Raw genomic sequence first — 22,978 nt, forward strand, 5'->3', positions numbered from 1 at the left:
ACTAGGACAGAGTCAGCACAGAACACAGGGACCACATTTCAAATCTTCCTGGCAGATAAAAATTTAACGTTGGGCAAGCAGCTTCATTTTCCTTTGGAAGATTCTGGGGAGGGTTCTCAACCTGCAAGAATTAAAGTAATTAAAAACTGATAGCTCACAAAGTAAGTAACTCATGTCAAGTTTGAACATAGTATCGTACTGCTTTCTTTTATATTTTTCTTCCTGAGCAACATTTGATTATTTTTTTCCACTATGTATGTGAGAGGGGTAGAGTAGGAAAGAGAGTGATACACACACACACACACACACACACACACACATACACATACACTGATACACACACACACACACACACTGATACACAGACACACACACACACACACACACACACACACACTGATACACAGACACACACACACAGACACACACACACACACACACACACACACACACACACACACACTTCCTTTTCTTATTTGAGGTGGTCTCACTATGTAGCCTAGACTGGCCTTGAACTCACTATGTACACCAGTGTGGCCTCAGACCCACAGCAATCCTCCTGCCTCAGTCACCTAAATTCTGGGATTATGGGCATGAATTACCATGCCTACCTTTATTTTTCCTAAAACAATTTTGATAAGAAGAAAACTAAATTGTAAATCTTCTCTTATTTAGTTAATGCCTGTTGAGAGTGCTAATAAAGAGATTTAGGAGGGTGGGAAGGGGAGGATGAAGGAACAGGTGCAGGTGACTTTGATGGAAGAGTAATTTAGGTATTCTTTGGCACATCAGGGGTTAAGAAAAGCATTTGAATGTACTCACCAAGAAAAAATGATGGAGTTGAAGACGAAGGGGGGGATGCACCAATTACCAGCTCTGCATCACCACCCAGTGTACACATCAATCAAAACATCATATTGGACCTCATAAATGTATGCAAATATGTGCCAATCACAAAACAAGCACTAATTAGAAAGAGTCATTTAAAAACTGAAAACAGTGCATGTGTAAGATAAGATATTTCATACAATCCAGAAATATATAAAATGAAGTGTAAAAATTCCTGTGATTCTAGAAGTTTTATTCAAGTAGGTATATGTATTCTTATATTGGGTCATTTCTTAAGAAAAAGAGAATATATACCTCACACCTTGTATGCCCTCACTTTTTTTCCCCGTCAACACCAGAGATCCTTTATCCATCCCAGGAGCCACTTGATATTACTTGTTTACAAGAGTTTAACCAGACTTGCAAAAATAGACAGTTTGTTTCTGGTGTGTTTCTGGTCCAAGCAGTGACCATTAATACACACTGATTCTCCAAACCACTGCTTGTAGATAGGGATGTAGTGCAGTTCAGGGGTCAACAGACACTGGCAGAGAGAGAGTGCACAGGCCAGGCCACTTGCTCGCTGGCATGGCTATATCCATCGCAGTTGTGACAACGGACAGAACTGTCTAGACAGGATGTGGTCCATGCACACCATGCAGTACTCAGTTGTTAGAAGGAATGGCTGCTGGTACATGGTGCAATGTAGATGAACATGAGTATGCTGTACTAGGTGAGAGAATCCAGACACAGTCTGTCACATGTTGTATAATCACATTTATTTTAACAATCTAGAATAGGTAAATGCATAGCTGTAAAACTTGAGATTGGTAATTCCCAGGAGTGTTGCGGAATATTTGTTTAACTATGTAAAGATGGTGTTGCATTTGTTTAAGTATGTAAAGATGTGTTGCTGTTTTACCTTGCCTGGTTAAGGCCCCTGACCGCTCTAATAAAAAGCTGAACTGCCAATAGTGAGGGAGGAGGTATAGGAGGAACTTCCGCAGGGAGAATAATAGGAGGAGGGATTTAGACTCGGGGGAGAAAGAGAAGGAGACAACAGGGGCCAGACAGACAGACACGGAGGAAGCAGGAAAGCAGGACATACAGAATGAAAAAAGGGTAAAATCCCCGAGGCAAAGCCTCGATGAATGGAAACAGGTTAAATTAAGTTAAAAGAGCTCGTGGGACAAACCTAAGTTAAGTCTGAGCATTCATAATTAAAATAAGTCTCCATGTCTTTATTTGGGAGCTGGTTGGTGGCCCAAAGAACATCCCACCTACACAGGGGCTGGAGGAAGAGGCAGTGGGTATGAGCTGCTTTGGTGGTGAAGAGAATGAACCAGACCTAGTGGTTGTTCAATATTATGGATGTATTAGATGCTACTGAACTGTTCAAACAGTTAAAATACTTCTATGTCATATTGACTTCAATAAAAGCAAAAAAAAGTCCTCACACTCTGCTGCCGGTTTACCCTGCGCGTGTCTTTTCGCTGCTCTGTCTCCCCATCCTTCTCCTATCAAAATGAAAGAAGTCACAGCACTCGTCATCGACAGTGACTCCAGCGTGTGCAAAGCTGGCTTTGCTGGTGATGGCGCCCTCAGGGCCGTGTTTCCTTCCATCGTTGGGTGCCCCTGACAGGGCGTCATGGTGGACATGGGCTCGAAAGACTTCTTCTTACATGGGTGACAAGGCCCAGAGCAAGAAGGGTATCCTGATCCTAAAGTCCCCTGTCAAGTATGGCATTGTCACCAACTAGGATGACGTGGAGAAGATCTGGCACTACACCTACGGTGAGCTGCGTGTAGCCCCTGAGGAACACTTGATGCTTCTGAATGAGGACCTCCCTGAACCCCAAAACTCACAGAGAGGTGACACAGATAATGAGTGAAACCTTCAATACTCCAGCTGTGGATGTGGCCATTTAGGCCATGCTGTCCCTGTATGCATCTCAGAGCACCTCTGGCATTGTGATGGACTCCGGGGACAGGGTCACACATGCAGTGCCCATCCCTTCCCCACGCCATCTTGCAGCTGGACCTGGCTGGCTAGGACCTGACAGACTACCTCATGAAGATCCTGCCTGAGCGGGGCTGTAGCTTCATCACCACAGTTCACTGGGAAATTGTGCGTGGCATTAAGAAGTTGTGTTGTGTTGCCCTGGATTTTGAGCAAGAAGTAGGTACTACCACATCTTCCTTCTCCTGATGGGCAGGTGATCACCATTGGCAATGAGCGATTCCCAGTGTCCAGAGGTGCCCTTCTAGCCCTGCTTCCTGGGCATGGAGTCCTGTAGCATCCATGAGACCACCTTCAACTCCATCATGAAGTGTGATGTGGACATCTCAAAGACCGGTATGCCAACACAGTGCTGTCTGGTGGTACTACCACGTGTCCAGGCATTGCTGGCAGGGTGAAGAAGATCATAGCCCTAGGACCCAGCACAATGAAGATCAAGATCGTTGCTCCCCCCTGCGCAAAAGTATTCAGTCTGGATTGGAGGTGCCATCCTGGCCTCGCTGTCCACTTTCCAGCAGATGTGGATCAGTGGGCAGGAGGCAGATGCTTCTAGATGCTGAGCAGGTGCCAGGCATCTGCTTAGGAGCTGATTCTAAAGCAGCAGTTTTGCCCTGGCAAGTGTACACACCTCATGCTAGCCCTCACAAAACTGGAAAAATCCTTAAAAGAAATATGTCCTTGAAGCTTGTATCCAGTATCAGCACTGGATCATTGGATTTGTTGCTGATTTTTGACCTTGTATTCAAGTTACCTGTTCCCTTGGTATATGTCTGATATCCTGTATGATTTAGTCCTTAGTCTTTGTGGCTCAGTCACTTGGTGGCTGGGGAGAACACACTGTGGAAGAGGAATGCCCAGCCTGGTGGATCTATATGAGTACCATGCAGTGATCTGTGCTGGGTATTAACCGACAGCTGACTTCTAGGATTCCTTGAAGCTGGCAAGGGTTCCTGAACTCATTACCACTTCTGCCTTGCTGGTGTACTAGGGTGGGAAAGTCCAAGCTTAAGGACCAGTTTCTGTTCTGGTGTTTTCCCTCCTGAAGGCTGTTACTTGCCTTGAGTTGGAAACATTTGCATTGACACCTGTAAATGTGTTTATCCTTTTAACTTATGTAAGGTTTTTTTTTTTTGTTGTTGTTGTTGTTTGTATTCAGTTCTCTAAGAAATGAAAAATTTTAGGTTTTCTATGACTGTTCACTGAGAACATTAGGCCCCGTCAAAATGTCATCATGTAAAGAAAAATAAAAGTGCTGTAGTAAAAAACAAAAACAGAAACACAGTTCACATACAAGGTGTGGCAAAAGCAGCCGTAGTTAATATGTAATGGGTGAATGCAGCTGCATTCTAATGTCCTGTATAAAACTTTATTTACAGCGAGAGAAGATGAGGAAGACTTGCTCTGAAGGACGTTTATCAGCCCTGCTGCAATGTGAAAGATAGTTTTGATAGTGATTGTGTATTGGGTGAGGATGAGGACTGAGCATATGTAAGGTCTTGGGTGGGGAGGTGCAGTTAGTTTGGAAACTATCCCAGAGGTCTAGTCATGTCTCTTCGGTGTGCAGGAAGTCATAGCACCCCCACTTCACCCCGTGAGGTGGATGGACTCTTGGGCTTTTCTCCTGACCCTACATCTGCTTTTGTATGTGCATTTAGAGTTTGCCCATAGAAACGACTGTGCACAGTTCCAAGTGGAGAGATTCTCTTCCATGAGCGTGGGAGCTCAAGCTGGCAGGAAGTAGCAGTGAGGGAGAAGGGCGTTGGGCTTCTGTATACTTACGGACTTTTCAGCTCAAGTTGACTGAACACTCACTGTTGACTTTAGGACTCTCATCCTTTCTTGAAAAATGACAAAGATATTTACCTTTTAGGCTCTTGGGCTATATATTTGTATACGCTTTCATAGATAACTTTCACCACTCTTAACACATGGGCCCCCAACATTTCCTCCTCTTCTTCACCTCTTCCTCTTCCTGTCCTCCAGTGCTGAGACTAGGACCCCAGGACCTTAAAACTATGAGACTCTCAGGTCTCCTCTAGAATATTCAAGTCATATATCCCATTAGAAATAATCTTGAGTTGTGGCCGAGTGTGTAGCCCAGTGGTAGCATGTGTTTGTACCACACACAAGGCCCTGAGTTTAATCACCAGCACTAATAAAATAAAACCAAAATTATTTGTGAGTGAAGTTCTAGAGCATTCTTTATAATTGCTCTTATAAAATTATGTATACTATTGCTGTGTGTTGTGTGGATCCTGACAGAATTTAGAAGAGGTTTGGGTTCCACATTCCAGTGACTCATCTTGTGTAACCTCCTTTGTAGACTCTTGGTATAAATTATCATTTGGCTTAAATTTCCCCCTTTCCCAGCAGAAATGGAGCCTAGTAAGGAAATGATGCTGCCATGTATATTGTTTTAACATTACCCTAGACTGTGTGCTGTTGGGACTTTCTGATGTGCGATGTGGAAACAGCTGAATTACTTCGGAGGCTCTCACAAGCTGAGTTGACTTGAGAACTTGGTGATTAATAAGGTAAAACTATTTCTCTTCAGGCAGAGCCATGGGTTTTTTTTTTTTTTTTTTTTTTTTTTTCCGGGTTAAAAGAACATTAGTCTTCTAACCAGGGATTTTTGCTGTCTTTATAGTAGAACAAATGCTTTTTTCAGATCTAATCCTGGCGTGATAAAAAAAGCTCTCTGCAAGGTGCTTGGGAAAATCCTAAGTAGCTCCCGAGTGGAGAGGCCTTTGTTGTGGGGGGAAAAGGCCTAACCTCAAGGGTTAATCAGTCAGTACTCATGTGGGTCAGAGAGAAAAGTTCACATCTGGGTGTTAGTGACCACCAAGCCCTTTCTTGTGGTCCTTTCCACAGTGATATATCCTTAAACATCCCTTGGGCTCAAGCCTCCTGGGTAGATTTATTGGAGCAAAATGTCCCTTGTCCATATGATAAAGTTGTGTATTTATTTGCTTTGAAACTCAGATCAGCAGCAATCAAGAACTCGGTGGTAGCTGTTATTTGAATAAACATGCCAGCAAGTGATACCGACCAAGTGTTCAAATACGTGCCCAGCACACCGCCGGGCATACTGTAGATGTCTGCTGATTGCTCATTGGCTGAATGAGTGTAGAGTTTCATAAGGCTGAGTCTAGCCCCAGTTGGGCTAGCGAGTGATGGTCCCACAGCTTTGGCTTTGGGACCGTTTTGTTAAACTGTATATATAGATCTTTTGGTTTTCTCTTTACATGTTGGATTTCAGGATTAAAATGTTTTTAAACATTTTAGGGGAAGCTGTAATGAAGTAAATCCTGTACATGGAGCTTGTTTGCCTTAGAGGCTTAAGAGTAATATGCTAAAATTTCCTTTGTCAAATTGAAGCATAAACATTCAAGCTTTTGCTTGTCAACACGTAGAATTTGGTAATTAATTTGTATTTGGAAAGCTCCGTCCAGTCTTGAACGCTTAGGGAACAAGGTTTCCAAGTGTATCTTGCTCCCAGCCAAGAACAGCTGCATCGTGCATTGCTTTTCAGATGGCTTCTCTGTGACATCTGTGAAAACAGACGTCAGTAACTGAGCATGCCTGAGTGCATGGCGCACTGCGGCATTCTGTGATGTATGGGGTCCAGGGTCTCCACTGGGACAGAACACCACGCTCACTTGTATAAGAATACTTATTTTACTTAAATCTTAGTTCTGTTCAGTAATGAATGGTAAGGACAGACCCTCCCAATATTAGCAGAAAGCATGTACTACACTAACCGTGTGCTCAAGTTCAAGACCGGAAAGATGATTCCTCATTGGTGGCGTTAGTGTTCCCTGTGAGGTACATGTCAGCGATAAGTTACGATGGCTTCCCTAGCACTTGTGTGATGACCATCATCAGTTAAAAATAGAAGGAAATGCCTTCAGAGTCTGCGCCACCATGCAAGCACGTAACACCACGGAAGCAGAAGGGGGGTTGGGCGCCACCTGTCCACTCATCACTGGTGTCTTGTCCTCTCGCCGGAATGGTCTTGGACTCTTCCATTTTCATTCCACATCCCCCTCCTCCCAACCCCAGCCCCCTCCTACTTACGATTCATAGGAAAAGACAAGATCAGGCTCTGACAAATCAGCTGGTTAATTAGAGGTGACCGTAGGGCAAATCCGAAGTTTCTAGACATTCAGATGATTAACCGTGGCAAAGTAGATTTCTCTTACTCTTGAACAGACTGTTTCCGTTTTCACTAATAAAAGCGTCAGGAGGGAGGAACTACTGACCTGGCTCCCCCAACCCCCGTGCTTCCAATTAGGAGTCTATTATCTCATTCCAGATAATTGGAAAAGGATATCCCAAATACTGCTTCATGTAAATATGGTTTTTGCCTGTGTTATATTACTAGGAGTTCTGAACACATCTGGAGTGAAGGCAGCCCAGGGGACATTAAAAGCGCACTGTTTGGGTTGGCACAGTGACATTATAGTATATGCCAATTTGTAATGGCTTTTGGAAACAGGCAGTTTTAAACTCTCCCTGAACTATTCCCTTGAGAAATTATTCAATTAAGTACAACTAAAATTAATGTTTAGCCTTTCTTTTGTTGTTTGCTTAAATAAAATAGGCAGCTATAGAGGGAAATCTGTGGTTCATGCTGTGTTCCATGCTGTGTTCCTATTTGACCCTGGAAGTGAGCTCCCAGGAAATAGCTAGGCATCTTGGAATCAATGCCTTTTCCAGAAGATACATAGTTGCTAGACTCTGATTATGATTTTCCTATTATGTCAATGACTGTCCTGTGTAGGTAGCTTTAGACACCTGGGGTTCACCTGCGTTTCTATCTACACCTGCAGGGAGCAGGGGCCCCCAGTGCCAAACCCCAAACTTCCTCTGTCTTTCTAAGTAAGTGGTTCTCCAACTTCAATGGGTAGGGAGCACCTGGGAGCTTATTAAAATGAAGATTTGGGGTCATTAGATTGAGGTAGGCCCTGTGGCTCTACATGTCTAACAAGCTCCCAGGGGCTGTGGCTGGCTGAGGACTGTATTGCAATAGGGCGGTCCTAAGCAGCAGTAGGAAGAGGTGTGGGGTGGGGCCCGGACCCACCTTTGATTTCCAACCTGTAGCCTGGCCCTGAGCACATTCGGGTGTGCATGCCTCTTGCTTTTCTTTCTAGTGTATATCCTCACTTAATTTTCAGAATCCTCAATTCTTTATTTTTTGTGTCTCTGGAAGATGATACACTTCTCATTGCCCACAGGAGATAATGGCCTGGGGCTTTTGTTACATGCTTTCTTAGGATCCAGGCATTGTCCTGGCTCATTTTCTCAGCCCATCTTTTCTATCTGGGTTAGGAAGAAGAGCCGATTAGCTGATAGGCCTTTGTCTGTGTTACTGAACACACATGGCAGAGCCCTGGTGAGTAAGTGTGGCTTTGCGGCTTCCATCCAACATCTACTTCCAGAGTCTGGCTGCTTAGCTCTTTGGTCCAGGCTTTGATGGTCAGTGTATTCGAGGGTGGTCAGATTGAAACACAGTTAAAAATCCACATTCAGTGAAGTCCCTTGGAGGAATGTTCCATAGCCCTGGCAGCTCTTTACCTGCAGAGAGGGCATTCCACAAGAAAATCTGTGATTCCATCTCCTGACAAATTGACCGGGAAGGAATTACTAGATGGGTAGAGGCAAAGATGGCCTTACTGTGGCCAACACTTTCTACTTCCGATACTCTATCACAAAGAGAGGCCAGGACTTGGAGTGTAGCTCCGTGGTAGAGCATTTGCGCTCTAGTGCCTCACTTCCATCGCAGGCCTGCAAACAAACACTGCCCAGCATGCGCTTTGTTCAGTTCAATATTTGTTATGAAGTTTTAGATCCCCGCCCCCAATTTTTGTCTTCAAGCTCTTTCTCTTTTAGTTCATTTTTGGGTTTTTTGTTTGTTTGTTTGGTTTTGTTTTGTTTTTGTATCTGAATAATTCTTTTTTAAAATGTAGCTCTGGGGACTGGAGAGATGGCTCAGAGGTTAAAGCATTTGCTGCTCCTACAGAGGACCCAGATTCAGTTCTCAGCACCCACATGGCAGCTCATAACTCTCCTTCGCTCTAGCTGCAGGGGAGCGGACATGCTCTTCTGGCCCTGTGGGCACTGGGTATGCGTGTGGTGCGTATATACGCAGCTGGAACAAGCTTGCACGTAGAGAATGCGCCTCTGATTGTGTCCCTTGACTTGCTGGAGTTCTTTATTGCCTAACCAGCACTTCCGAGCCACATCCTTTTCCTATCAGCCCGTAGAATTTGTTATTTAACGTTCTTCTTTGGAGTTGAGCTTTTAAAATTTAATTTTCATTGTTATCAAAATAATGCCACTTTGTAGTTTGAAAATAAGAATTAGGCACTCCAAGAGTAACAGTTCCTTCCTTGCCCCAAAGTCCCACTCCTTGCAAACAATTCTTGCAGTTTTTTGTGTTTCAGTGTTCATTGTTATCCATATTTCTTTTTTATTGTTGTTTCTTTCTTTCTTTCTTTCTCTCTCTCTCTTTCTTTCTTTCTTTCTTTCTTTCTTTCTTTCTTTCTTTCTTTCTTTCTTTCTTTCTTTCTTTTTTTGTTTATTTGTTTTGCTTTTATTTTTGAGACAGGGTCTCACTACGTAGCTTTGGCTGGCCTGGAGCTGGTTAGACAGACCAGGCTGGCCTTGAACTCACAGAGATGCACCTGCCTCTGCCTGCCAAGTGCTGGGATTAAAGGCATGTGCCACCATGCCCAGCAGTATCCATTTTCCACAGAATATGATGCTTTTTCCTAGTGTTTTCCGTGTTGGGAATGTTTATTTCTTCCCACGGGAGATGTCACCTTAGCTTACGGTAATCCTGCACGGTTCCCTCTCTCCCACTTCCCACACACGTTTCCATTAAATCAGTGTTGATGGCATTGTGACTATGGAAATACTGTTTGTGGTTGAGCCACGGTGTGTGCTACGATTAGATCTTTATTTCATTAGTACACCCTTTCCCGCCAAAGCCGGTAATTGCTTCTCAGTTTTGGATTTGCCTAGCTACCTGTGCTGACACATTCACCACTTAGCCCTATCCTTAAGCTAGGATTGTGGGATTCCTGTGTGCTGGTGCAGTGTTTGTAGTTTGCCTATGAACTTCATCTTTTAATTGGCCAGTCATTGCTTTCCTGGATCCTTCAACTCCCTGGTTCAATCTGCACAGCTGCCTGGGCTCCTGCCTGGCTCTCCTGACTTCTGTTCCATCACATGGGGAATTCAGTACCCTTTGACTCTGTGGTGCACATACCTGATATTCTGTCTGCTGGATCTTTCCTCTTTCTCACCATTGCTGTTTTGGTAGAACACACTCTCTAAGAGCATCCAAAGGACAGTTCTGGGGACTGTGAACATCTTTAGACTAGGTGTGTTTGGACATCACTGTCCCTTCCCTGCAGGCTGGAAGGTGTGGGAGTCAGCTTGTCCTCTGGTTGGAATTGTGAAGCTGCTCTGTATCGCTCTGGTTTCTCTGTAAAGCTCTGCATTCAGTTCTTCACTGTACGTGAGCTACTTTTCTGCCTTCCCTGTGAAAGCTTTGGGAATTTCTCTTCTTTTTAGTATTCTGAAATTCAGTGTTCAGGTGCCTCATTTTTAAATGTGAACATTTGGCCATAAATCAACAGATAGCCTGAGAAAATTTACTAAAACTGGAACCTAGGGGTAGTATGAAGAGAAGAAAGTTGGAGGAAAGACAGCCACCACAGGAATGCGCTCTCTCTCTCTCTCTCTCTCTCTCTCTCTCTCTCTCTCTCTCTCTCTCTCTCTCGTACACTCACACACACACACATGCACACACACACACACACACACGTGCACTCACACACACACATGCACACACATGCGTGCACTCACACACACACACACACACACACACGCACACACATGCGTGCACGCGTGTGTGCACTTTCTCCTCCTCCTCCACTCTTAGATGATAGTCACACTGAAATGGGGAAGAAAAAGAACTTATCCAAGTGTTGATCTCCTCCTCTCTCTGTCTCTCTCTCTCACTGTGCATAGGTCTGTTAGAGATAGAAAACAATGCATTTATAAAATTAAACAGAAGGTGTGAAAAAGAACTGTCGGAGAACAAGGGAGCGTTTCTAGGAGAAAATGATAAAGAATGGATGGTTCACTTTCCCACCACAGGTGCCCTGGTCTGCACCCAAGTCTTACCCAACTACCTGGGCATCTCTGAAATCTGTAAGAAGAGGAAATATGGAGAAGTCAAGGTGATGTTCTTAAGGAATGAGAAAAATGCAGACTATGTTTAGTCTGCAGTTAGACGGAAATCTGAGCTGTGCATGGCATGCGCCTCTGAGCAAAGCCTTTGCATTGAAATCCAGAGACCCCCACCCCACCCCCACAACTTCTTGTGCCTCACCACATGTTAGAAATCTGAAGTGGACAAGCCACAGAGTTTTCGTAAGCCTGTTTTAACATCTGTAAAGCACACCACTGTTTCCCTGTTCACTCTCATGGATGGGAGGCCCAAATGAGGTATGGTATAGTTAGACCACTTTATGGAGTCATCGCTGTGTGTTTTAAAACTCCCCAAGTATACGAAAGCAAATGGAAACAGGTGATAGAAAGCTCATTTAGAAGTAATACAGTTTTCTGAATTTCATGAGAAGCTAGTCTGTTTTGTAAAGGTCCAAAACAAAGAGCCCAGAAATGATGTTGAGGAGGTTTCCGGTCTCTCGTGTTCTCTTTGGGGACTAACCTATTTTGTTTTAACCATGTATTCTGGTTTCCTTTCTGTTGCTATGATAAAATACTCAGACCAAAAGCAGCTTAGGGAAGGACAGGATTTATTTTGGCTTACAGGCAGTAGTCCATCACTGAGGGAAGTCCAGGTAGGAACTTGAAGCAGAAACCCTGGAGAGACACTGCTCAGTGGCTCACTCACCATCCTGGGCCTGGCTAGCTTTTTTTATACAACTGAGGACCACCCACAGCAGGCTGGATCCACCCACATAATTTACAAGATAACCTCCCCACAGATACTTCCCAGGCCAATCTGGTTTGGCTAGTCCTTTCTGAGATGATGGACCAACGCTAAGCTAACTAAAGGGGCCAATGTCTTTCATTTAAGGCACTGCATGTCTTTAATCCCAGAGGCAGAGATAGAAGCAGATAGATCTCTGTGTGTGTAAGCTCAGCCTGGTCTATGCGGAGAGGTCCAAGCCAGCCAAAGTGACACAGTGAGAGACTATCTCAAGAACGACAACAACAAAAGCTAACCAGGACACCGTGTCCCACCAGTCTGAACATGCTGTAGACACTGAGGTATAGGACTAGAAGGCTGAGATCTGATTGGTCTGGGCAAGCCCCAGCGGAAATGAAATGTCTCTGGTATAGAGAGACCCTATGGAACTTGAGATGTAGGCTCTTTTTCAAAGAGAGCAGGGTTCTAGCGGGTGGGGGGGTGTGTGTGTGAAGGGATGCATGAGTAAGTGTGGCCTGCGGCTTCTGTCCAAGCATCAGTACTTCCGGATCTGGCTTGTCCAAGGATTGGTAGGTCCAGGGCTTTGGTGGTCAGTCTAGATAGTTAATGAAGGACTCTCTAGAGAACTAAGAAATGGAGTAGAGGTATAAACATTACCCATGCCTTCTATCACTGTGAGTGACAAAATGTTAGCAAATAGCTTTGGCTAACAGTTGGGAGTTCTCTTATGATCTACTACTTGATGTTTGATCATCATGGCTTGCTTAACAAAAACACAGCATAACAAAAGCACTACTCAGCTGGGTTGTGTTGGCGCATGCCTTTAATCCCAGTACTCGGGAGGTAGAGGCAGGCAAATCTCTGTGAGTTCAAGGCCATCCTGGTCTACAGAGTGAGTTCCAGGACAGCTAGAACTGTTGCACAGAGAAACCCTGTCCAACCCCCACCCCCACCCCGCAAAAAAAATTTTTTAAGGTACTACTCAGACATTTTGAGAACAAGGAATATGTGTCTAGGTTTATAAGATTTGAACAATTCTGTTTAGTGTGCAAAAGTTGCTGAGTGTAATGGTTAGCTTTAATTGTCAACTTGAACAGCCTAGTCAATGAGGGATTAACTACATTGGGTTGACCTGTATGCATGTCTGTAGAGGATTGTCTTATAAAGTTAATTGATATAGCAAGTTCAAGCCCATTGTGGGTGGCACCATTCCCTAGACAGGATGTCCTGAGCTGTAGAAGAGTGGAGAAATCTAGCTGCACACAATCAGGCAACCGAGCACATATGTATTTGTTTCTCTCTGCTCCAAATGTGGGTGTAATATGATAGCTGTTTCAGTTTCCCACAACTTGACTTCCCTGCTATTATGGGCTGTAACATGGAACTGTGAGCTAAAGTAAGCCCTTTCTCCCCTAAGTGGCTTTTTGTCAGAGTATTTTATCACAGCAACAGAAATGAAGCTAGAGCAGCCTAATACGGTGAAATGCTCATTTCAGTAAATAGTAATTGACATTTGCTAACAGGAGATCTTTATAAGGGAAAGTTAAACAGTCTCATCTTTCAAACAAAGCAGAGCAAACAAGAACAAACAAGGCATCTTGAGATGTGTGAGTGGATGTCTTTTTCTTTCTGGGGGTTCTGAAAAAGCCTCTAGAATTAGGCAGGCGTGGCTTTACCTATACCCCTCCATGTGACCTTGGACAGATTCCATCACCTCTGAGCATCACCTTCAGCAGTGTTTGCCTCACGGCCTTGTCCTCAGGACCAATGGAGATTGACCAAGGAGTTGTTAGCCTGCTCTTAATGTGTCTGCATCATCTCTCAGCCTAGGGGAAAGGGCATACTTAATGTGCCATTCTTAAATCCAATTTAATTATAAGTTTGGTTTTATTTATATCATGGTTTTTAGAGCAACAGAGAAATTGAGAACAGTACCTAGGACTCTCACATGCCCCGCACCTGGCTTCCCTATTGAATATCTTGTGTTAGTGTGATGTGGTCTATTTGTGACCATTAGTGAGCCAGGTTGGAATTATAAGGAATTCAACCCACAGTTTTCCGAGTCTTTGCTTGGTGTCATTTCTGTTCCATGATCTCATCTAGGACATTTATTTTATTGTCACCTCTTGCGACAGCTTCTCATACTGTCCGAGTTTCTGTGGCGTTGACAGTTTTGAGGAGTACTCGTCTGGTATCTAAGTTTTTATTACATTCATCTATGTATTTAGTGTGTGTGTGTGCGCCTGTGCACGCATGGATATTGGAGTGTCACAGCACACATGTGGAGGTCAGAGGACAATCTGTGAAAGTTTGTTCTCTCCTACCATGTGGGTTTTGGGGCTCAAACACAGGCCATCAGACTTGGCAGCAAGAGCCTTCCCCCCACTGAGCCGTCTCATAAACCCTGTGCTCAGGTGGTTTGTGGAACCTTGCATGGCTTGAATGCCTGTGATGGTTTCCTTATGGTAACAGAGACTGAGTTATTGGGAGGAAAACCACCGAGATGGGCCATTTTTATTCTATCACATCAAGGGGGCACACCGGCAATTTGCTTTGCGACTCATTTCATTATGTTCTTCTGGCTCCTTCACCATCGCGTCACTAATATTCCTTTCTCCTCTGCTTGGTTTCTAGACCATTCCTTGAAAGGCAGTCACAGCATGCAGCCTGTACCCCAGTGGGGTGCTGCGCTCTGTTCCTTGGAAGTGTAGTGTCTGTGTAAACTATTTGGAATTCAACACGGGGGATTTATTTCTGCTCCCTCAGTTATGAATTTGTTCAGTCATATGTTTATATCAGTGTGAACACCTGGATATTTATTTTTCTACTTTTTGGACTTTTAAAAGCCTTATTTATTATTGTATGTGAGGCGGTGCATGCAAAGGACAGCTCTGTGGGGTGGACTCTTTCCTGCCACCTTAACCTAAGTTCTGGGGATCAAACTCAGGTTGCTGGGCTTACACAGAAGCAGTTTCCCCCGGGGAGCAATCGCACCAGCCCCTCTCCTCAGGATTTTAATTCCAAACTATTTACTTTGTTGTTTAGACTCGTCTCACTTGGCCTTTGGGAACTCCTGTGGTTGGCACATCTGCTCTATCTACCACTGGGCTTTTTGACCATATTTCATCTGGAAGTATCTACAGAATACTTTAGGGTTATAGTTGACCGCATTTCATCTGGAAGTATCTACAGAATATTTCAGGGTAATAGTTGGTATTTTCGGTCTCAGTTTTAAAAGCTGTTGTTTTTGTAGGGATTCTTGGTTGTTTTTATTGGAGGATAATTATTAGAAACCAAGCCTGATTGTTGGTATACTTGTTGCTATAGGGAATATTCATTTTCGTAAGTCTTCTAGATAGACAAAGCGTAGAATGATCCATGCATTTACTAACACAATACATGTGTAACTTAGTATCCATATTCATGCCTAACTGCCCGTATCTGTATTGAGCTAACCATGAGTTCACACTAATGTCTCTAATCATAGCCGTGGGCGTTGTTCTAGACCCATCCCCTTGCTGTCTGTAAACTTGCACTTACCGGTGAGAATCTGGCTCCCACCGTCAGCCATCCATGTCCTTAGAGCTTCAGCTCCAGTGGACAAGTACAGCAGTGGAGGACTATTACCCCATCCCCACGGAAACCAGCACGATCATCTAGAACTCGGGGCTTCTGTCCCATCCATTCTTCTTTTGTCCTCTAGGTAGCACCCTTTCTAAAGCTAGGCAGGCCAACACGGCTTCTCTTTTAACAGTCTGTATTACTTTCTAAAACCCTCAACCTCCAAAATGACTTTTTTTTTTAAAGTAATGTAAATTAAGGTTTACTCTGTTACCTTCTATGAGTTCTGACAAATGTACACCACCACCTTGTCACCATTACAATAGCATCCAGAATATTTTCACTGCCCTGAAAATTCCTGTGAGTCACCTCTTCAGCCCTCTCCTCCTCCTCCTCCTCCTCACCGCCTGGCAGCCATGGATTGTTTTACTCTCTGTGGTTATGTCTTTTCTGAGATGTCACATAATTGAAATCATACGGTATATTGTAACCTTTATGCATGCAGGTTGCTAAGAAACACATGTTGGTTGTCTGTAAATCACTGCAGTCCGAGCTGAGTGAGTTAGCCTCAGGATTCTGGGCTTCTCAATGATGGAAGATGGGTTTTTTGTTTTGTTTTTTTTTTGGGGATTTTTTTCCTTTGGTTGTTAACTTGGTTTTCTTTTGTTTGTTTGTTTGTTTTGGTTTTGTTGTGTGTGTGTGTGTGTGTGTGTGTGTGTGTGTGTGTGTGTGTGTGTAACTTATTTAGCAAAGAATTTTGATGTACTTACATTTTTTTTTTTTACAGTAAACATCTTAATGAAGGGCCAGAAAAACCAGTGAAGCCTATTCTAGGGCTTTTTAGTGTAACGCTCTTAGATCTGTGGCTCCACTCAAGTGGATGTTATCTTCTTTGAGCACTATGATTTTCCTAAAATTTAACAGTTTTTCTGTTTTCATATCGATGCCTTTTTTAAGCTTGAAATGTATTGCTTTTTAAAATTATGTGTGTGTATGTTTGTTTGTGTGTAGACATGTGCACTTAAGTTCCGTGCCTGTGGAGTCTAACAGAGGATGTCAGGTTCTCTGCAGCTAGAGTTCCAGGCAGTTGTGAGCCACCCAACTTAAGTGGTGGGAACCGAACTCAGGTCCTCTGCAAGGGAAGCATGTCCTCTCAACCGAGGAGCCAGCTCTCCAGCCCCATGTATTTTTAAATTAAAGCAGTGTTGGGAGTCTGGGGAGATGAGATGGTTCAGCATGTAAACCGCTTCCACATAAGTGTGAGGTCCTGAGTTTGAATCTCCTTAGCACCCATGTCTATAACCCAGTACATCCCTACAAGTCGATGAGAGGCAAATCCCTGGAAGCTTGCAGGCCAGCTAGCCTGACCTACAGCAGCATGGAGAGAAAACAAAAACAAAAAATGAAGAGATCTTGTCTCAAAGAAGGTGGAAAGTGAGGACCAGCACCCAAGGTTGTCCTCTGCCTTCCACACATATGCCGTGAAATTGTGTGTTCACATTCACACACAAATGTGCATATTTATACAGTGCATACATATGTATTATAGATACACACATACATGAACTGTGTTAAAAACAACTGTGGATTGGAGGCTGGGGAGAAGCTCCAGGGGTCAGAGTGCAAGCGTGAAGATCTAAGTTTGGATTCCAGCCCTCATGGAGGAAAAGAAGAAAAAAGCTGGGTGTGGTTGAACGTGGCTTCTAGGAGGTGATAGGAAGGTGAGTGGGGCTTACTGGTCACCAGCACAGCTCCAGGTTCAGGAGAGACGCCGTCTCAAAGGAACAAGGCAGAGAGTGAGAGGAGAGCATGAGATGTGCTCCTCTAGCTTCTGGTGGCTCCCCCACCCCCACCCACCTCCCCACCCCCATCCACAATACTGCAGACTATCTGGATAGGCACTAGTCTGGATGATCCTGTATTGTGTCTTGCTGTGAAGTTTCAGCCCACATTTGTATTCGTGTGTCATTGTCTTGGTCGGTGCAAGCAGAAGGGTTTTGTTTGTTTGGTTTTGTTTTTTGTTATTGTTTTTTGCAGGGACGGAGGGTGTGGGGGGATTTCGAGACAGAGTTTCTCTGTGTAGTTTTGATGCCTGTCCTGGATCTCACTTGGTAGCCCAGGCTGGCCTCAAACTCACAGAGATCCGCCTGGCTCTGCCTCCTGAGTGCTAGGATTAAAGGTGTGCGCCACCATCACCACCACTACTACCACCACCTGGCCTGCAGAAGGTATTTTTAACATGTAATAATTTCCTTCCAAGAAAAGACCAAAGACTGTCAGCTAGGCAACTTGTAAAGGTTGTCCCAGGGCTGGATAGCAAGAGAGCCTCGGGGGACCTGTACTGTACTTGGAGCCATATTCACGTCTTCAGCGGCAGTCTAATATGTGCAAAATAACCTTAATGTTGCTGGCAAGTAGAATCGTAGTTGTTATTGGCAATGTTGAGGATCAAACCCAGGGTCTCGTGCATTTCATGCAAGCACTCTACCACAGAATGTACCCTCGGCCTATACTTTTTATCTTTCTTGTATTTTACTAAAGAGCCATAAACCTGGAGAAAACATTTTGCTTTAATTTTGTATTTGATAACTTAAATATGGTGGCTGATCAATAGTGCAGACTTTCCTATAACTTTGTAACTAACCCTCTACACCTCAAGATCAGGAAAGGATGGCTTAGCACATGGCCCGTTTTCAGCAAATATTAGTCGTTGTTGTTATGGCTTTAAATACCTCGAGCTTGTAGTAATGCGCTAGTCTGGTCTGGCTGGCTTCCCTTCCCACATTTGGCACGTTCACTGCAGCAAGTCAGGTCGATGGCTCTCTCCTCCCCTCCCCTGCTGTGCTCAGAGCAGGTCTTAGCATGGCCAGCATCAGCTGCCTCTGGCATAGATAAAGCACATTCTGCACACTCTGTGTGTGCACACACATGGGTTCATGCACGCACACAGGTACGCGTGTGGAGGTTAGAGGACAACCCCAGGTGTCCTTGCTCAGGTGCCTGCCTAATTTTATTTGAAACTGGGTCTCTCATTGGCCTGGAGTGCTGCCAGTCAGGCCAGGCTGGCTGGTCAGTGGCTCCTCCTGTCTCCACCTATCTTGCTACTGCTGGCATTGCAAGTGTGTCACCACGTTCAGCTTTCTAGTGGCATCTGGTCAACCCAGATCAGGTTCTCATGTGTGCAAGCCACACTTTACCATCCATCCCTCCATCCCTGAGCTTCCTTACACTGCTGCCCTCTGATGTCTGAAGATTTGTTTTAGTTGGGCAGTGGTGGCCCATGCCTTTAATCCCAGCACTTGGGAGGCGGAGGCAGGCGGATCTCTGTGAGTTCGAGGCCAGCCTGGGCTACCAAGTGAGTTCCAAAAAAAAGAAAGAAGATTTGTTTTCTTGGGGCAGAGAGAGAGCTCAGTGGTTAAGCACTTTGGCTGATCTTCTAGAAGACCCAGATTCGAGTCCCAGCCTCCGTGTGACAGCTCACAGCCATCTGTAACTCCAGCCCCAGGGGATCTTCTGGCCTCAGAGGGTACCAGACGTGCGTGTGGTCCACAGACTTTTCCTACTATGTAGGTTCTGGGGCTGACACATGGGTGGTAAGCCCTGGCCTCAAGCATGTTAACCCATGAGCCATCTCAGCAGCCCGCTTCTCTCATTCTGAAATGCTGATGCTCCTTAAGGTTATCTCTACTCATACTTCTCTTTACTCATTATTTTTTGTTTTAATTCATAAATGAACATACAACAAAATTAATCTGTGTGTATATAGTTCTGAGGAATTTTATACATGTCTGGTTTTGTGTAACCACTGCTGCAAACAGGACACAGGACAAATCACTTTCTCCTAAACTTCCTCATGCTAGCTCTCTGCATTTTTGCTTTTTTTTTTTTTTTTTTTTTTTTTGGTTTTCTGAGACAGGGTTTCTCTGTGTAGCTTTGCGCCTTTCCTGGAACTCACTCTGTAGCCCAGGCTGGCCTCGAACTCACAGAGATCCGCCTGCCTCTGCCTCCCGAGTGCTGGGATTAAAGGCATGCGCCACCACCGCCCGGCTGCTCTCTGCATTTTTATCCACCCGAGGTCCTAACCTCTAGCAACCACTGGCTGACCTACCCTCTGCCACTAAAGCTTTGCCTTTTTTCATGTTCTGTAATTTGCAGGTGCAATTTTTCAGTATTTTATCTATTGCGTATGTTATTGTTTCTTTGCATACATCATTTTCTTGGTTATTAGGAATTGTATATACTCAAATTATAATTTTTTTTAACTTTTAAGTTTTGTTTTTTTGAGACATGGTCTCAGTATGTAGTATGTAGCTATCCTGTAACCCACTGTGTTGACCAGGTTGGTCTTAAACTCGAAGAGATCCACTTGCCTCTTGAGTACAGGGTTTAAAGACATGGGCCACCACTCCCAGTTTATACTCAAAGTTTTACAGTCTGCTTAGAGTCAGTGTTTAACCTTAGCCACACAGGCTCTTCACCCTCTGTTCATTTGCAGGTGTCTTCTATATTACACTTATGCATGTCAGGAAACCAGACACTGTAAGGCTGTCTTCCAATTGCCAAATATATATTAAATATGTGTACTTTCTGCAGACTCAGCTGCTGAGTCTTTCTATGTAGATAGTTACCATTCCTTTGCCCATCTCATCTCTTATATCTTAGGCTTCTTATGGGTCTCATTTCCTTTCTGGCTGAAGAAGGTCTTGAATGATTGTTTGAGGGTGGATCCACTGACAGTGTGTTTTGTTGTTTGATTAGTGTGGGTTTTGGGTTTTTGTACTGCGTTGCAGTGGATCGAGTCCAGGGCCCACTACTACTACAGATCTGTACCCATAGCCTTGAGAATTTTTTTTTTTTTTTTTTTTCTTTTTGGAACAAGGTTTCTCTGTGTAACAGTCCTAGTTGGCCTTGAACTCACAGAGATCCGCCCGCCTCTGCCTCTCGAGTGCTGGGACTAGTGTATGCCACCACACCTGTCGAGTGTATTTTTTTCACCTTCATTCTTAAAAGATATGTTTCCTGAATTCCAAATTCTGTATTGGCAATGCTTTTCTTTTGGCACTTTAAAAAATGTTTTTGCATCTTCTGGCCACCATGATTTCTATTGAGAAAGCCACACACAGCCTTGTGTCTTTATTCCCAATAAATAACCTCTCCTTTGGAGGCTTTAAGTTTTCCTTCTTTGTCTTTAAGTGCATGTTACCATTGTCTGGGTGTGGATTTCTTTTGTTTATCTTGCTTGGGAATCTGCTGAGCTGCTGCTGTAGTCAGAATCCAAGCTTGAGGCACTTCTACAGGGATCTAACCATAAATTAATATGATGAGACTTGATCCCCAGCAACCCTATAGCATTGACTATTAATATCAGTTAGTGATCCTTCCTTGAATTAACTGTTACATAAGTGGTCGCAAAGAATATGAATCTTTGACCTTTTACAGAAGACAGAACTAGGCATAAAGGTGTGGTTGTTCATTGAAAGTCACAATAGCAGTTACTTTGCAGAAAGAGACAAAGTAGTAAACCAGGGGGAATGAGATGGAGGCGGTGATTCTTCAGCCTCTTTTCCTGGTAAAATGTAAATGGGATGGCCACTCTGTGACAGCTAGGATTGGGCATATAGCTAGCTGAGTGGTAGAACACTTGCTTTGCATGCTCTAGGTCCTGGAGTTCAGTCCTCAGTACCACACACATACACACAGAAAATACGCACACTTCGTGATAATTAACTCAACTATGGACATGAGTTTAGTTGTATTTCACAACCAAAATGTAAATTATAGCTCCAAATTTCATAGTTGCATCATATTTGGATTCAAACTTAGTAGTGTCATTGACCACTGATTTAGAGTTTCTATTATTACACAATGATTCAACCGATTTGATTTCATTTTTTCCCCCTATTCATATCATCATTACCTGAAAATGTTATTTAAAGACAGCGTACTCACAGCATAACATAGACTGGCCTCGAACTTGTAACCATCCTCCTGCCCCCAAGTTGTGGGATTATCAGCATGAGCCACCATACCTAACTGAAAATACTTAAAAAAAATTTTTTTTTTGGCAGGGAAATGGTATGTGAGTGGTACATACATGTACTTTGGAGGGATGTTAACAATGTTGTCTCTGACATATTTTTCTGACATAAATGCTGTATGTTTAAAAAAATTAGAATGTGCCCTCTAACATATGTAGATCTATACATACATATACAGATATAGAAACATAAAAGTATCTGTATATATACATAGACACATGTAACTCTTTGTTATAATGTATTGTTCGTATGTCATTTTTTTTTTTCTGTCACTGAATAGTTTTGCATGCTTTCTGCAAATGGAAGCTGGCCCAGCAGAGCCATCCACACACGGTGAACATTATTAGTGCAGCGTGAAGCAAGTGTTCTCCGCCACGTAGTCCTGCTGAGTGGAATGAGTTTAGCATGTGTTATCTACTCTGTCTGGTCTTCCCACCACTTACTTTGTGTTCTAAAGTGATGATGCTCTAGTTGCTAACCAAAGCATCTGCCCTGAGAAAATGTAGCCAGGTGATCTTGCTGGAGTTTGAAGTTGTGTTCACTGTAGCAGCTCTTGGTGGTTTTGAGTACACGGGAGATTAGAGATGGGCAAGCAGTTATCGATTTGGGCAATTCTTTGATGCCGCCCAGGACCTCCCAAACTTCCCTGCAACTGCAGCCTGGGAAGAAAAACACCAAGGAGTAACTGACCGACAGCCAAGGGCACTATGACCAAAGGCTGCCGCCGCAGCCGGGAGATGTGAGTGATTGCATCCTGTGAGGCGCTAAGCACTTTAACAAACCTATGGGGTTTGATCTCGCTGAGTGTCTTTTCCATGACCTCATTCCCCGCATTCCTGAGATGGGTGAGCCCTCTGATCCCTTGTACAGTTGCCTCCCTTTCTCTGCGCACACACACCATAGCCTCTCAAGATAGTTTCTTTGTTTTGGATACAGGTCCTTCCTAGGCTACCCACGTGGCTCCAACTCCTGGGCCCGTGGATCACCTCACCTCAGTCTCCCAAGTGGCTGGGACCGTGGGCTGTCATGCCTGCTGGCTGAAGAGTCCTCGATCACAATTTGTCTTCACACCTGTGTACCCCATTGTTTGCTAGTGTTTGCTGGGTGCTGTGTGAGAATGTCCTCCCTCTTCGAGTGAGTTCCCTCTCCTCCCGGCCATCCCTATGTTTGCAGAATTGCTCCTCTATTCTGGAATTCGGAAACTGCACGAGGAATTTTCATGGATGATAGACGCTTTCCACGGATGCTACACAGTGCTTGGCTCTTGGTTGTTCTCACAGGAAGACTCCCTTTGCTGTCACATCAGGGGGAAGTCCTCTTTCCTTTGATTGTTATCCCGTCTGTTTTCCTGGCTCTTTATTCCCACCTCTCTGTTTTATTTGCTAACTTAGTGCGTCCTTTCTACGCCCCTTTCCTGTCTTCTGGGGCCCATTTTCTAACTCTCTTCCCTCGTGTACGGCCACTGCTTTTCCTTTGACAGTCGGGCTTCTGTGGCGTTGTCACTGGTGTGAGATTGTTGCCTTATTGTGGCTCTGTGCTTATGGCGCTGACTTAGTGTCTTAA

At 44.2% G+C, this 22,978-nt stretch overlaps 1 protein-coding gene and 1 pseudogene across 1 annotated transcript in view; both read left to right on the plus strand.

Moving 5' to 3' along the window:
* Stx8 (syntaxin 8) overlaps positions 1–22,978 on the plus strand; it is a 248,941-nt gene that overhangs the window by 111,680 nt on the left and 114,283 nt on the right. The window lies entirely within an intron of this gene.
* On the plus strand, positions 408–8,745 carry LOC143266886 (actin, cytoplasmic 1-like; annotated as a pseudogene).

Source organism: Peromyscus maniculatus, chromosome 8 (assembly GCF_049852395.1).
Source record: "Peromyscus maniculatus bairdii isolate BWxNUB_F1_BW_parent chromosome 8, HU_Pman_BW_mat_3.1, whole genome shotgun sequence".
Lineage (NCBI taxonomy): Eukaryota > Metazoa > Chordata > Mammalia > Rodentia > Cricetidae > Peromyscus > Peromyscus maniculatus.